Genomic DNA, 13,475 nt, shown 5'->3' with positions numbered 1-13,475 from the left:
ATGGGCTTCATCGAGATTTGCCTAGAAGTCTAAACTGTTTTCATGCGCATTCAACTCTAAATAACTTCAAAGATAATTTGATAAATTGAAATTCCAATAAAACAGGAAATATTATGATGAAATTTGCATTTTAAAAGAACACATGTATAAATGGGCAAATTCAATTAGTACAGTGACACGTACACGACAAATTTCTATGAGAATCAAACATCAAATAATATACCACGCTGCAAAATGGCGGAAAAGAAAAGCGGCAATTAAATCCATGATATTCTGGATAGCATGACAAATGAACATCATAGAAAAAACAAAAATCACGACGATTCCTTCGCAAAATTTCCATACTAGAGCACAAACCAAGGAATATTTAGTTTCCAAGGAATTGAAAAGGGACGACAGTTTAAGAAGACAGGATGAAGGCGAAAGAAACAGAAGAGCCGACGTTTTCAACAATGGCGATCTCTGGCGGCGGAAGAGGCAAACGAGGAAGGATTTGGAATGGGAGGCCAACGGGTAAGGGAAGACGAATGCGTGAGGAGGGATACAAAGAGAAGAAGAGAATCAGGATGCTTTTATGAAAGGATGGCAGGAATAGACAACAACAACAATGAATGGAAGGGGAGGAATAACTTTCAAGGGTCTCGGGAAAAAAAAAACTCAAAGCAGATATCTTAGGGAGAATGATCGCAGACTTCACCCGCTAGGGTGAGAGACAAAATCCAAATCCATGAAAAAGTTGCGGAGTTTTGTACTGCCCTGGGTCAGTGCATAATCTGAAGTAACAAATGATAATGTTAATGCCGTACTTACAATCAGTAAACCGCGAAAAGATGATGCACCGAAGAAATTAAAATTTCTCCGACGAACACAAAATATCGCCACTACAATAATTAAAATTAGATAATAACAAGTAATTCACTCATTACCCAAAATCTAATAATGTCTACACATTTTACTTTCAATAAAATATTTAAAAGAACGCAAACGCACCCAACGCACAAAAAAAATCAGAGGAGAATGACTATACACGAGTATAATAAGGGAAACACAAAGCTTCTTTTCGTTTGGCGCCCAGCGGATAAGAAATTTTAGTAAAAAATCTATGAAGGAGCAATTAAGGTTGCACCTAATAATAATAACTGCGTTAGTCGTGAGAGGAAAAACAAACCGGCAAACATTACTCACGTGCGCTGGTCAGAGTCTTCGGGTGAACAGCAGAGGGCGCACGCCGAGGGGCACATGGTATCGCTCTTCCTCACGGAAAGGTACGGAGCGATAGCTTATGAGATGGAAAATGATTCCTGATTCCCAAAAGAAATTACCAAGATCAAAATATTAGGAAGGAAAATCACACCCGGAGAGGAGAAGATTGAGCCGAGAGGATCCCTGAGATCTGACAATGGACGTAACTAACGGGCGGGACGTGAGACCCGACCCAAAGGCATTTCCGAAAAACAAAAAAAAATCGGCAGCCGCACTCCCTGGCAGCCAAGTCCTCTGGGCGGCGAGACGAATCAACTTCCTTGCCGAACTCTTGCGACAAAATCCCAAGTGTGAGACCTCCCACTAGGACGAGGGCATTCAGCGAACCACACGGGACGAGATCACCACGAATCGAAACCGCCGATTTTTTTAAAAATGAAGACGAACGTCGCTCGACGAACAGTCTCCGACACTCTCGCTTACCGCGGGCACAACAAACACAGACACGCAAGCAGACACAGGCACACTCACACACCACAAAACAGGCACATAGAACCTTTCCCGCACGGGGGAACGCAAAGTGCAATCCAAAAAGAGAAAGTGACGGAAAAGTATTATATATATGCGATAGGGCACAACGGGAGAGAGGTGGAAAGGGATATAGGGTGGAGAAGGGGCCGGAGCGAAGCCGAGCTACCAACTAAAATCAGAGCAGGCCGGCATGCATTACACCCAAAGTTCCCAAAAATAATTGTCAGTTTGAAAATAAATCTATGCTATCCTGGGAAACGCTCTTACCTCGAGGAGGCAACGTCCAACTCCGTCGTGGACCGCTCAGCTCGGCGCGCCTCGGCTGAGCTCCAGGCTACCCCACCCCCTTCAAATTCCGCCCCTCCTCTACCGCCCCTCTCGCCCCCTCCGCCGCCGTGGGGAGGCCCCTCCCGCCGCACCGCCAACATCGCCACTTCCGAACGATAGCGCCCCCTTCCCCCTCGCGCCAGGCGTACATATCCCTTCCCGCCGTCAGGGGGCGAAACGGGCCGAAGACTACCGAGAGTGCGGCCGGGAACTAGCGACGCGTCTTCCTCACCTGATCCCTTCCTCCACTTCCGTCTACATCGCTTCCTCTCGCGCCTGAACCTCACCGAACCATTAGCGCCGGACAGTGGGGAGGATAACATTGCTCGCATGATGACTGTCGATACTAATTTACAGCAAATAAGGCCTCGGCTAGATTCTAGGGTATTGGTTCGAACCTGATACCTTCCAAAACTTTCGTCTTTTTCACTGTCCCTCATATCTGCACCTCACCGTGACCGCGTAATGAAAGATGGACAGAGGGTTTGAGAGAGTTGTCCGAGAGATAGGCAATCAGTGTAATCAGTGTCCATAAGGGTAACGTTGTCCATAAAACAAAACGTTTTAATGATGACACTGACCTCAGGATGACTATCGATTTCATGAGTATATAATTTCATGACTATTGAATTCATGAATAGTTTCAGCAAATGAGTAAACGATGAGGCTTCGCCGCAGATATTGGTACGACATTGATACATTAAGACAGCATAAGGATAACATAAGATAATAAGGTTTATATTGTCCGTAGGATGACTGTCGATACTAGTTTTCAGCAAATAAGGCCTCGGCTAGATTCTAGGGTATTGGTGCGAACCTGATACCGTCCGAAAACTTCGCCTTCCTCACTTCTTCTACCAACTTCCACTCACCGCGTCTGAGTAATAAGAGATTGACAAAGGGGTTGAGGAACGATGTCCAAAAGATAGGCGATGAGTTTCGGCAAATTATCTTACTACAAGAGGCTTCGGTTCGAATCCAGGATGATCCCTGTCACATGATATCTTCCTCCACTCTCGCAAAAATAAATTTCCCTCACGCCTGCATATGAACAAGAGTCGGGAATCAGGTGCGAATAATATCGCCTCAAGTGATAGGCAATAAGTATCACTATAGGAGCAAACGTCCTCGGTTCGATTCTAGGGTAATCCTGCTCAATTGATTCTTATTCCCCGCCTATTCCTCCCTATGCCTATGATTCTTATCCCTCGCTTCCTCTGGCGCCTTGGCCACAAGAGCAGGACAGAAGGGGTGACGAACAAGGTCGAAGAGTATCGGCAATGATTTTCGGCGAATTAGAAAACGAACTTCCCACACGGGGTTCTTGGATCAATTCCAGGGCATTTAGATCACTTCAACCATTCCTCACCTTCAACATCACATCCTTTGGCGTCTTGGCCACAAGAGCCGGAAAAATGGGCGCGAATAACATCGTTCAATGGGTTCACTATTAGGCGAACTATTAGGCTCCGGATCGATTCCTGGGTAATTCACTTCATCTAATCCAGCGGTTCCCAAACTTTTTCTTTCTGCGACCCATTTTAGCCCATACGTTTTAGCCGCGACCCCCTAAAAATGGTTGTCTTAAGTTTAAGTACATAGTTCACTTTATTATTCGTATACATCTCGCGACCCCTTTCCGAACGGCCCGCGACCCCCAGTTTGGGAACCGCTGATCTAATCCCTTTCTCCATATTTATCTTTAACAAAATCCCCATACCGCGATTTCTTCCACGCAAGTACTTCACAACGCACCTCATTCACATGGCTCGCACAGCGATTGTGAACAACACTGTCTAATTAGATAACAATGAGGTCTTCCTTCGATTCCGGTACAATACTGATCACCTGATCCCTTCCTCCACAGCCGTCCGCCCCGCGTCCTCTAACGGCAGGACCGCACCCAGTCTCGATCGTAACAGCCAAAATTCGTGGACGAAGAGCGCTGTACAAGGTGATAGGGCATGAGCTTCAGTAAACTAGAAAACCAGCTTCTTCCGCGTGATCCTCTGTAAGAATCCAGGGAAATCCTACTCACCTGATTCATTTAAAGGCTCCAGTCAACCTTTTTTTTTAACTTACAACACCTTAACTTCACCGCGTCTAAGACCGTGAAGAAAATTTTCCAATATCTAAATCAATTTAAATTCATTAAACACCACTGAAGTAATGAAATTACAACCACTTTGGCCCCCAGACTACGGGAGATATACGTCAGGAAATTATTTTACACAAAATTGTAATCTCAGTCACATCACAGTCGTAAATGGAAAAATATTTTCAGGGGATCATTTGGAGAGGGGATGAATAAAGGGTGGTTTTATGATTGTCATCGGCGAAGAAGCACATACGTTTATGAACGTAGAAAAAGTGCATTGAGTGCATAATAACCTTCACTCGAGCGAATACAAACTTGATTTTGAAAATTGAGAACCTGTCTTCTGTAATATGCTTTCTGAGCACAAATAGAGGTGACCTCATCGTGCTTGCGAAAATTGCTAAAAAAAATAGAAAGTAGAAAATCGGATTACGCTAACAGAGTAAACAATAAACCTAGTATACGTGTTAGCTATATTTATAAAAAATTCACTAATGCTACAAATTTTCGCTAATTTTTACCGAAGCATAAAATATGTAACGAAAAAAGAAGTATTTAGCATTAGTAGGCATTTACAAAGCTATCAATTACCCTTAAACATGTCGAACTTCACTTTAAAATTAATAACGGAGATATTCTTTTCTCTTCTGAGATAATTTTCAAACAAATTAAGCAGTCATGACACTTCACGTAATAAAATTTATTTTTGACGATTGACCATTTTCATACCATTTCACATATAAGTAAATATATTCAATTCATCGCTATTGCCAAAATAGGGAAATATCCATGGTATTTCCGTGACGATACCATCAAAAATTGTCATTTTCTCTGGAATTTACCTTATTAAGTACGACGTTGAGTAAAAAGAAGTGAACACTGACAGGGCAAGCATTAATTTAAAAAAACACACACAGGCTATTTTTTCTCATCAACTTTATCAAGAAAATCAAAGAAACGAAGAAAAAATGAGCAGAGTTATATCTTTCCCCTTAAACAATTTTTCCTTCACCGCTCAGCATTTCTCATGACATCTCCCCGTTTTCCCACACAGATTTGAAATTCACCGACAATACCTTTAACCCTCACTCGTAAAATCACGGTTCATTACAATGATAAGAATGATAAACGAAGATATCGTACTGCCCACTAATTTTATTCAACAGTTCACAACACGAGAATCGATTGCTTTAGAATCATCATCAGTTATTAATAAAATTATGGGGCGTGCGATATCATTATCATTCCATAAGTCGTTCCACCATATCTCTCCAAAAAAGTTGACTATATATTAATTAGGATAAAAACAGAAAACTGGCAGATCTTCTGGTATCATCATAGTTTTGGGAGAAGTTTCGAGAGCTGGGCGGCGAAGGACAAGGTATGTTAATGGAAAATGCCACGCTTGGAAGAGGCAGTAGACGGCCGTGGGATACTCATTTGTCACGAGAATTCTCCTTAAGACCACCTCTCCAGCGGCATATTTCAGTCTCAGCACTCGAACTCGCTCGCTGCGCGGACAAAACCGTCGGGACCGAACACCGAACGATCCGTCAAAACGTCGGAGTGTAACACATTGCTCGCTCCGTCACCTCCGTCCACGTGGAGCCGACGGTGCATGCCGATGGGCGCATCTTCATCAGCGCGTAATTGGGGGAAGACGATCCGCGGAAAAACGGAATGCCCAGCGAGGAAGAGAGAGGTAATTAAGACCACGGCGGCGGAGACCCCTAGGTGGAGAAACCGCTGGCCGACGAGAGAAACAAGTCGGGCACGGGACGAGAGCGAAGCGAGGAGAACCAGACTGAGGTGCACACACTTGAGGGGGAGTGGAAAAGAAAAAAAAATCTTTATTTCTCAACGCGAGGGAGGGAGACGTCGAAATTCTCCAAGCTCTCTCCTATGTTTAATTCAGGGCCGATGGAAGTTTTGCTCGGGATAGGGGACTGGCGGAATTGATGAGGAAGGGGTGAAAGGATCGCAAGAGAAGGGAGTCATCCCACCACCGCGGGGAGACCGAACCTTATTAACCCTTCCCCCCACTCCTCCTCCCCATTCAGCTCTTCCGCCATACTCCGCGAAGGGCACCACCCCGCTTACGCCTCACCTGCAACGCCCACTCTAGGAGGGAAACCCCAGTGAAGCAAAGTCGAGAGGAGAAGGAACCAAATGGATGAGAGAGAACTGGAGAGGATCGGACGAGAGGGGGGTGGTGGTGGGCCTAGAGCTTGCCCTGACGGAAGTGGGGGCATATAATAACTGCCTGCTACCTACACACCCATTTATTCTCCCACCCTACCTCCCAACATCTCTATCTCCCCCACCCCTATTGAAAACGAATACACGCAGACGAACGCGACCCTTGGAAACTCCCCCAATACCAGCCGCCCCAATCACCCACGGCCTTCGACCTGGTGAAATTGCGTCACAAAAACCCCTCTCCCTCAACTCACCTGCCCGTTAGCGAAATGAAGGTGGGCGAGCAATGCGCGGGGCTTACGGGGGTGTGGAAAAAACGCCCTCCGCTGCATCCCCCACATCCTAGGGGGGTTCACACGCACGAGGAGGAAACTCTGGGATGATACCGGGACTGAAGATAGGGGGTGGGGGCGGCATGGATAGAAAAAATAGGCCTACTTACACGCAAGGGATGTTTGAGGACATTGAGGGAGGAGGAAGAGGATGCGGATCCGAACGTTTCGGGCTTTGGACGCTCAGACGGGAAATAAATATAACCGCGGGGCATTGTGCGACGAAGGCCAAACGATAGCAAACAGAGGAGCGGTTGGGAAAGGGCGCCCGCGAATAAAAACGTAACGGCGAATGCGACGTCCACCGTCTGGGAAGGGAAGGGAGGAAAACGAGACCGCGCGACCCGCCTGCAGGGGGTGGGGTTTGTTTTTTTTTTTGCTCTTTTTTTTGCGAGCCTTTGACGCCGCCACGTGCTCCCGAAATGTTTCGCGAGAGAGAGGAACAGATCGGAGGGAAAAAAATAAAGATGTGCATGACACACTCACCTTCATCGGCTATTGAGATGCTTCAAAAATACAGCCGTCCGAACCCCTGCAAATACAAAGAAAACATTTTTAGCACAACTTCGAGCTATAATTAACCCCGCCAGATATTATTACCTAATGATATTCTCAAATCTAAAATTCAGGAGAACCATTGGCAGAAATGTCCTAGGAGTCAATTGGATCCGGATAATGGGAGCAAAATACCTGTGGAGTGACACCTTCATAAAGAGCGCAGTTGAAATGAGAACATAATACCACACTAATTGAACAAACAAAATATTGAAGTGCTTCGATAAATGATATAAAAAAGCTTGCCCCCCCCCCCCCCCTGAAGAGGTTGTCACCATACTGACCACATTTTAACATCTATTTAAAAAAATGGCGCAAGATCGATTCCGGAAAGAGGGAAACATTCGCAATGCTGTACAATGGGCGAATGCTTACCTTTACAAAAACAGAAGCGGAAAATCTTGGTCTGGTTCGCCGACATGACTGCTACATTTAGCATACATATTTACTAAGTATTTCATAATAAAGATAAAACCGAATGCCAATCAAATCACCAACGTATGATAAGTACCGATCGAATCAATGCATTGAAAGAAACCAAATTGAAAAAAAAAGAAACGAGAGGGATGAATTCTCAGAGGCATGTTCATCCATCCACGACATTTCTATTCAATCAAGTCGACTACATTTAAGGAGATCCCTATGGCATATTTTTACGAGTAACGAGTCCCTAGCTGGATTGATAATTTCAGCTACTGAAAGGTAGTGAAATCTATTTTAAAAGAAACCCAATAAACTTAAGTAATTATCCGAATGCACTTCTGTACATAACACGGAAGCCATTCCCCAGAAATTAGATTCGAGCAATTTTATTGATGTTCAAGAAATTTTGTATACTAATTATATCTATCAATCTGATCCGTATTCCGGTGAAGAAAGCAATAGATTCTACAAATAAACTGATACCAATGGAGCGCATCATCTTTCATTTATAGCGCGGGCATTACATTTGACCTCACACCGAGAAGTGGTAGATGCAGCCTTAAATCCGATTACTTAAAAAGATTACCAATTAAGCCACATCGCCGTGACAGACCGGACAAAAGTTTCCAAGAATCATTATTAGCTTAAAACACGAAAAGTAGATGTAGGTAGGTAAGCCATTTATCGGTGGGTATATCTCATGAAATGTACAGCCAAAGGTTAACGTAAAACTTCAACTGTTACGTAGACGAAGGTTTTACAACTACGACCTCTTTCTGCAAAATGAATGAAATACATATGGAACATTGAAAAGGAAAATCTGCATCTACTTGCACTCGCAATTAATATCTTTGCAAGGTACAAAATTACACCGAAATCATTTCATTCCATTGATAATTCAATCTTTAATAATTTCAGTCACATTTCTCTGTCATTGCTTAAAGCTCCAGGAGCGAACGAAGTATCAATCTCTATTAGTTAAATACATATATAAATAATCTCATGTACTCCAATACGACACGCTAATACTACATACGTATTTGGGAGCGTAACGGGGAATGAGGAATGTATGTACCACCTACGAGTAATAAGAATAATTAATGAGCTAGACATAAAATTATAAAGAACTATTTCCCCACATCATCCATCCGTACCCGGAACTTGTATAACGGAACTTCCATATCATACCAGACAGAGTGAAAATGACAGCAAGAGACACATCAGTAGCAGACATGGGGGAAGCAAAAGATGGGATGATACCAAAATAGTCCGCCGAGAACAATAAATACGGAGGAGCCAATTATAACACATCCGCGGAGCCACAATTAAGTAGTAACAATAGCGTGAATGACAATGACGGAACAGGGTAAATGCATTACAGAACATGTTAATAAAGCCATTTCGAGTACAAAATCCACGCATGCACTTCGTTTACAAAGCAATTTACATTCGATTCCGGCGTTGCGAAGCGGACAATTATTAAATTCAACTTCGGCAAAAAAATTTATCGACGATCATTGGAAAACTTTTGCGACAGAAATGAAAAATATCAATAGAACTAAATTTGAAAATTTACAGACCATACAATTATGAAACAACCGTTGCCGAAATTTAAGAATTAAGGAAGACAAACAATGGCTAATTTGTAAAGTCTGGCAATAAAATAAAATCGACAAGAGTAAGCTGACTGATTCCAACGACGTAATAAAAACCCCTCCTGAGTAATTCCTCCTCAAGAAGTTGGTTACCGCAACGGCTGACGCTGTTCTTATAAATGGAAATGTTTCTTTCACAAAACGGAAATAAAGAAATTCCCAGCGATATGAATATAGATGTCCTAGTAAAGCTCGTCTATCTTGAAAAATACAATTGTTCAATTTTGTTGATACTTTCGAAGTGAGACGTGGCTCTGAATGATGTCCTAAGCTTAACACCCATCGAAGGTAAACACACCAAGTCCCCCACTTCTTTATCAGAACAACGTGGAGGTGGTTTCGGAAGCCTTGCGAAACAAAGCGTAGAAAAAAGAGTGAAAAGAATTGATGAATAGTGAAATGCGTTCCAAAAGCATCTCTGAAAACTCTCAGGAAAAAGAAACAACTGAAAAAGGATATAGAACTCAGCGCACAGCCTTTGAGAATAGAAATCGGAAGAATAAATTGAAACCTACGGTTCACATTTTATTTATCAATATTGATGATATTTTAACATGATACCACAACAAATGGGGAATTCACCGAAAGAAAATAGTAACGAACAACAATGCGGTTAATTAAACAGAAGAAAGTAACATCAGGCATTCAGACTATCGAAAATAACTCCGGTCACGTGAAACAAAAACCTAGATAAAACAGACACCGTGATTACAAGAAGATTCAAACTGTGAAAAATTATAAGAATTTATTATATCCAAGCATCGGAATTTTTCTTCTATAATTTCTCCCGAAATTATAACTCATTACATTACTCCAAATATTTTTTCCACAGAAAATAAGTGAGAGAACATATGTTTATGATGCAAGTTTTCGCGGCATTCACGTTTGCAGTAAGGTAGATTTCCGGGTACCGTCCGCGTTGTCATTTTGATGGCGACGTTCCACCTACTGTGCGGCAGGCCAAGAAAGACTTCAGCTTGGCCTGAGGACGCCTACAGCACAGTAAATGAAACGCCGCCATCAAAATACAACGCGAACGGTACCCGGAAATCTACCCAACTGCGAGAGTTAACTTATGCTCGCGCACTTTTGCCAGGCATCATTCTCATCGGAGATCCTACTGAAAATGTCCAGTTCTTCCGTTCATTCCGTCGCGGATGAGCCATAAGTAAAACAAACACTAAGCACACTTCGACTGAGGAGACGGGATTTTTTTTCCCAGGTCTCCGCCTGCGACACGAAAAAAATAGCTCCCGGCGGTGAATAAGGCCCGTTTCCTCAAACCTAACGACGCTTCCCTGAATTTCCGCGATTGGTCTGGCCAGGAGATGGACGGAATGTGGGGATGACGCACCCATCCGCAGTAGCCGCTTGACGCCCCCGGCCCTTACACTGCCACCCAAGAACAGATGGCAACGGGAGGCCCCGCCGAGGCAGGCAGACGCGACAGTAAAAAGCACGCGTGCTCCCGACTGATGCGTACTCTTAAGGAGGAGGTTTCGACGTGACTACACAACTAAAAACAAAAATTTCTTTCAATTCTTTTACTTCGTTTATATTTTTATTTATACCTGTACCACCCAACACCACCATCAGTCTTTGGACTTAGCCACGAATATTACAAAAGCAGTCCCCTTGGACTTAACGATTAAACGTACACGAATATCCATGCCCTGGATAATGTCAACCTACCAAAGGAAGGACTTTACCCCATCGCCACCGAGGCCGACAACTGTTGTTAGAAAATAAAAGTTAGCTTTCTATGACATCAATCGACGGTAAAAAGAAAAAAGTAAGTGTCAACAAACTGAAGAAACACCAAGCACATAATTTGGAACCGACCCTTTCTGAGACTGCCTCAGCCAAAATTAGCACAATTTTCTTCATGCCAACGTATTTTTAACGTGAACGCGATCAATTGAAGAATTTATACGCTAACCACAAAAAATTTGCAGGATGAGAAGCCAACATTTTATCCTTATCGATACCGTTGCTTTATGATTTAACCCTATGAGTTTCTCGAGTACCCAACAGCAAAAAAAGTATTAGAATTCCATAATACGTATAAGAAACATAATAAGAATAAGAAAGAAAAATTAGCACAGGAGCATCTCCCCCCAAAAATAACGATAAGAATGTGGAAAAAAAGAGAAGAAGGACAAAAAAGAAAATGAAAGAAACAAAAAGTGGGGAACGCAAAAATTAGATACGAAATATTACGCCAAAAAGATTTTTGCATTAAATGCACACGAACAAAATACTCTGGAAAGCTTTAAGGCCCAATATATGTACACGATCTTTAAGTGCCACACAGGCATAAATCCTAAGGCCAAAAAATCTGGTTAAGCTAGGAAGGTCCCAATATAGCCGTTTAAAAGCTTCAAAGTTAGGGATTAGACACCTTGCACGCAGACTACGATGACGTTTTAAAAGACTAGAGCCAGACTTCGGCGCAAGAGCGATGGTTTTTACCTGTCCTCCACCACCATCTACCCTTTCAATTATGCCAGCACTGGCCCGATGACGACGATAAGGCCAACGGGAACGGCTCTTAGCTAAGGAGACGGATGAAAAATGACGAGAATGACTCGCCTGAATGGGACTTACGCAAATAACAACGCAGATGATGACTCCGAGAAAGGAGGAGCGGGTGCAAGCAGACCTAGATTAGGTCGGGGGAGCGACACTGACGATGGACATCGCCTAACGTCACGTATATACCTCATTCATTAGAAGAAGAAAGGCTCCACTAACACTCATCTTGGAGAGAGAAGAAATGGTAATCTTGGATCGACTATCACTACTACATTAGTCTATTTTTACACACCATCATCGAAACTAGTCTTTCTCCATATATGAGCGTATGAAAACAAAATGCTACTACGAACGTTAAGGGTCAATGCAGTCTAGTGGCGCGGAGAAATGAAAAAAAAAAACACTCGCACTGAGCCTGTCAGATCCATTGCGCTCACCGAAGGTTAATGAAAAGTGCCAACTCATCGGCATTACTTCTGTTCTTGAATTACAAAAGTATACAACAGGTAGGACTCCCTGTCTACTTTGATCATCTCAACTGGAGCTATCCAAAAACTATCTCACTGAGTCCACGAGGCAATTCTTTACGAAAAACTTCCTTTGATACCTTCCTTCCTAGCCTCTGGATTCTTGCCCGACCGCGAATCACACCGGGAGTCGTTCCGTCGACACGGAATTTCACCGATATCGATCACGCACACAGCTTTCCCGGCAATCCGCACCCAACCCCATTCTAATCAGAATCGAACGGCCTCACAGCCGCACGCCCAAAACCCTTCCAATAAAACCCCTCCCGGAATTACCGCCACAGCGCCAACCATCGGGCCGGGGGATTTACTTCTCTCTCCATGGAACCAAAACCGAGGAGGGAAAGATAGGACACGAAGAAAAGTCCGAACCAACTACCAACCACTTTCCACATCTCCCGATAACTGTTAAACCTCACGGGAGCACAGGCCCAAGGGAACTGCAGAAGACATTTTCCACGTATTCCCAACGTGGCCAACAGATATTTGACTTCAAAATCAAGTAGTTAACATGAATTTCCACGTAACTGTATAAAGGGTTGATTTCAAAATGCCAGGTTAACATTGATAGGAACATGATACAGAAGTAGCCTTAACTTAAAAATATTTCAAGCTCACCATAAATCATAGTTATTTAGAATAAGGTGTAGTTAAACTCCGGACCTTAAAAAAAAGGAATTTGTTCACTACGGTTTTCGTACTCCGCAAAGTTTTAACTAGACAATACGAAACCGGCCACAGGAGTATTTAAAGCTTCAGGAAGTAAGTAACTGAACTAATTTTCTAACTATTTTACTTTTTCAAATTAAGGTACGGGATGACTTCAGAGAAGTTTGCTTAGGTTGGAACATTCGAAATGCGATACCTAAACAAAAATCAAAATAAAATGGATTGACCGAGTAAATAATACGCTTGCCCAATAATTGCACAACGAAAAGTGAGAAGATGAACAAATACTTATGAAAATCTGAAGAGGAAGAAGGAAGCCTAAATCGGCCACATGATGAGAAAAGAAAGGCGAACAAAGAAAATCGTCGACTGTAACAGGCTTTATGAAAGTTCATTTTCATATCGAAGCATAAAATGTAAA

The 13,475-nt window shown here is 43.0% G+C and overlaps 1 protein-coding gene across 6 annotated transcripts in view; it reads right to left on the bottom strand.

The window, feature by feature from the left end:
- LOC124165865 (myocyte-specific enhancer factor 2) overlaps positions 1–13,475 on the bottom strand; it is a 261,927-nt gene that overhangs the window by 92,801 nt on the left and 155,651 nt on the right. For 4 of the 6 annotated variants that reach the window (XM_046543395.1, XM_046543393.1, XM_046543400.1 and 1 more), the window contains exon 5: positions 7,177–7,222. The gene's annotated coding sequence lies outside the window, so the exon portion shown is untranslated. Of the gene's footprint in view, positions 1–1,185; positions 1,890–2,001; positions 2,080–7,176; positions 7,223–13,475 lie in introns of those variants that run through there. The other 2 variants (XM_046543399.1, XM_046543398.1) reach the window with 2 other exon arrangements.

Source organism: Ischnura elegans, chromosome 9, assembly GCF_921293095.1.
Source record: "Ischnura elegans chromosome 9, ioIscEleg1.1, whole genome shotgun sequence".
Lineage (NCBI taxonomy): Eukaryota > Metazoa > Arthropoda > Insecta > Odonata > Coenagrionidae > Ischnura > Ischnura elegans.
Note: the sequence above shows the minus strand (reverse complement) of the source record. Positions and strands in the feature narration are given on the sequence as shown.